The sequence below is a fragment of the Cebus imitator genome, unplaced genomic scaffold (genome assembly GCF_001604975.1).
Source record: "Cebus imitator isolate Cc_AM_T3 unplaced genomic scaffold, Cebus_imitator-1.0 Scaffold170, whole genome shotgun sequence".
Taxonomy (NCBI): Eukaryota; Metazoa; Chordata; class Mammalia; order Primates; family Cebidae; genus Cebus; species Cebus imitator.
This window is the reverse complement of record NW_016107485.1, coordinates 2928414-2932184: the sequence shown is the minus strand read 5'-3', so window position 1 is coordinate 2932184 and position 3771 is coordinate 2928414. Positions and strand designations below refer to the sequence as shown.

Below are 3771 nucleotides of genomic sequence, written 5' to 3'. Positions count from 1 at the left end.
GGCACAAATTGTATTATTTCCATCAACCATGAAGATACAAAGGTTACTAAAGGAAAAATGCCAATTTTCTTTAACCACTACACCACTCTAGCCATTCAACTACTCTAACTTTAGAAATTAAACCCCACCAAAACACATTCATAATGGCAAACACCTTACTCTCCCAACTGAGAAAATATAGCCTAATTCCCCATGAATAATTCAGAGATGATATACCACAGCTCTGAATTATTCTTTCAAGAAGCTTCCTACCTTAAGAAATAACTTTTCATTCATCAGGTCTTTATTAAAAATAAGCTGTCCAAAATTATTAGACCTTTATGGAATAAACACACAAGTTTATGCACCAGGCTTCACTTCCTCTGTGGTAGGTTTTTTTCAGCTGCTGGTGTCTTGGTAGCTGCTGTCCTTTTTCCCACCAAAGGTTTCTTCTGCTTAACACCAACAACCTTCTTTCCTTTCTTTCCTACCACAGGCTTCTTCACTGCAACCCCCCTTCTCAACTGATTTGGCCTCTAGTGCTGCTGCTTTGGCTGCTGCTGCTGGCTTATCCGCCCGGAGTTTGTGATTGCTGGCCTGGCAAAGAACAGTGCTGTGGTGTTCTTGCATATTGGTTTAGCTTCAACATGATTCTCAGGTTTTTCAGGGGTTCTTCCTAAGGACTCTATGATGAATCTTCCTGCAACATGCTCAAAAGGCTTTGGATGTCTGGGCTTTTAAAGATTTTGTTGAGGTCTACATTGATCATCTTGCGGATGCAAAGACTGCAGTTACGCTTGAAGAAGCAGCTTTATACCAAGTGCCACACAAAATTCTCTAACTTCTAGAAAGCACTTTCAGTCCAAATACAGAAACATCCTACACGCCCACCAGGAGCAAGTTTCAAAATGTTCACTTTGCTTACATTAAGCAGAGTAATTCTGGGAATGTTTCTAAAGGTGTCGACAATATGATCATCTTCATTATAGACGATGCAGGGTCCCTTAAGCTGGATACAATGGTTTCTCATTTTGCCCTTGCCAGCCCTCATGTGTTAAGAGGCATAGCCCTTTTTTATATCATTCCAGGCTTTAAGTTTCTTATGTGGCAAAACGGCCTCCTTGATTGTCTTATAGCCTTCGACCTTACCTCTGACAACGAAAAAAAGCTCAGAAACTTCCTTAATATGATGACCTTTAGACATGACCAGCACTGGTAAGGCAGAGGCAGCCAGGGCGGGACAGATAACGTATCGTTTTTTGGGTTGTGTTCACTCTACAGGGCCAACAGTACCAGGTTTCGGTTGGTGCAAACATGTGGCCTCCATGACAGATATTTTCAAAAGCACTCTGGGCAGAACAGCAAGTCCTACCACCTCAAACTCTGGGAATTTTAGACACAACTCTGCCAGCACCCTAAGACTCGGCACTGCTCTGACAACCTGCTAATTCACTAACAGGATAGGACTGTCTGTTGTTTTTGTATAAGCTGGTATGAGCAAATTTCACAGTATCTGGTGGAATGGGAGCCTTAAATACAGGAGGCAAAGTGATATTTTTGCCAGATGACTCCCCATTTTGTAGTACACCTATAACAGTGGATAAGCACATGCCACGGGAAGGAGAGATGGCCACACCAGCACTCTAACATTATTACTATTATTATTTTGAGACAGAGTCTTGCTCTATTGCCCAGACTGGAGTGCAGTGGCACGATCCCTGCTCACTGCAACCTCTACCTCCTGGGTTCAAGCGATTCTCCTGCCTCAGTCTCCTGAGTAGCTGGGATTATAGGCACATACCACAATGCCCAGCTAATTTTTGTATTTTCAGTAGAGATGGGATTTCACCATGTGAGTCAGGCTGATCCTGAACTCCTGACCTTGTGATACGCCTGCCTCAGCCTCCCAAAGTGCTGGGATTACAGATGTGAGCCACCATGCCCAGCCTTAACTTTTTTTTCATAACTAAAACAAAACATATTTTGGGTGAATAATTCTGAGTTTTCTCCACCAAATGCCAGTGACGCATCTCCCACCCACAGTCACTTAACAACCAAAAATGCCCCCATACTTTTCCAGACACCCTTTGAAGATATGGTACCTTCCCCATAGAGAATCACTGAAAAATTTAGTTGATTAACTGTCCTTAGATCAATAAATTGCCATTTAATGAACTTTGGCCTCCAATTCAGGTCAGAGATAAAGGCAGTAACAGTGCCTTGAACTTAACCATGTCCAATGTACACATTAAGATGATATAGTTTGGGCCAGGAGCATTGGCTCACACCTACAATCCCAAAGCTTTGGGAAGCTGAAGCCAGGGGATTGATCTCGAACCCAGGAGTTTGAGATCAGCCTGGGCAACACAGCAAGACTCCATCTCTACAAAAAATTTAAAAATTACCCAGGCTTAGTGGCACGTGCCTGCAATCCTAGCAACTGAGAAGGCTGAGGCAGGATGATTGCTTGAGTCCATGAGTGCAAAGCTGCTCTGTGAGCTATTATTGTGCCATTGCATTATAGCCTGGGAAAACAGAGGAAGATCTTGTCTCTGAGGAAAAAAAAAGATCATGTAGTCTGTGGTAGAAATAATATTTACCATTTTTTATCACAGCATTAGGCAGTCCCTAAGTACTGTATTCAAAGTAAACGTAGACATGGTGGGGGAAGGGGTATGGTTAACATATGGATCCTACAAGTATCCTAAAAAAGTGAATCTAAATTCCTTCCCCCCCAGGATTGGGACAGAGACAATTACATAAGAAATGTCTATTATTTCCTCAAGTAACATCTATGAGGTACATTTATATGTTTAGGTATACATGTATAGTATATAGATACAAGGAAAAAGTCACTGCCTATTATGTGACAAGTTTCATCAGACTGAGAATAATAATATACAACCTTACTAAACATCTATGACCAGAAAAAAATGCCAAATGTCTATTTAATCCTCATAAAATCTTATGAGGCATTACTATTCTATTTTACAAAGGAGAATTCTGAAGTACAGAGAGGTTAAGTAACTGCTGCACCAGGGTTCAAACCCAGGTAACTCCAGATCCCTCAGTAAGAGCTGTATTGTTCCAAGGCATACCCGAGAAGAGTGGAGGAAGGAATTTCAAAAGCAGGAAATAACTTGTCTGAAAACTATGAAAAATGCTAATACTCTACTAAAGTGCAACTATGAAAAGGTTATCAGCAAAAATTCCTTATGACCCAAGGAAAACTAGATTTGCATCCCAAGGCTCTTAAAGCAACTGTATTTAAACTCTGTACTTAAAAATTCACATTACAAAGAAGCTCAAATTAAATTAATTCTGAACTTCATTTTTTGTACATCGTCTTTCACAAAATACTCAATTTTTAAACACTGTTAGCCAGGTTAGCTTCTTGCTCTAAGAATATGTATTGCTACTGCAACAACTATATGGCAAAAGGGGAAAAGACAGCTTACGATAAATTTGGCAGACAGGAACTTAACCAGATAATGAGATTTAACATCACCATTAATGAGACAAACCAACACTGTAGGTAGGTAGGCCTTTAAAAAGCTCAAGTGAGGAGGCTGAGGCAGGAGAATTGCCTAAACCCAGGAGGCGGAGGTTGCGGTGAGCCGAGATCGCGCCATTGCACTCCAGCCTGGGTAACATGAGTGAAACTCCGTCTCAAAAAAAAAAAAGAAACTTAAGACTGGATATGGTGGCTTACACCTGTAATCCCAGAGCATTTTGGGAAGCCGAGGTAGGTGGATCACCTGAGGTCAGGAGTTCGAGACCAGCCTGGCCAAC

General features: G+C 41.4%; 1 protein-coding gene and 1 pseudogene across 4 annotated transcripts in view; both read right to left on the bottom strand.

Annotated features, from left to right (window-relative positions):
• Positions 1–3771, bottom strand: part of MRTFA (myocardin related transcription factor A) — a 216728-nt gene that overhangs the window by 170131 nt on the left and 42826 nt on the right. The gene's annotated exons all lie outside the window — the stretch shown is intronic.
• Positions 7–1694, bottom strand: LOC108315391 (annotated as a pseudogene).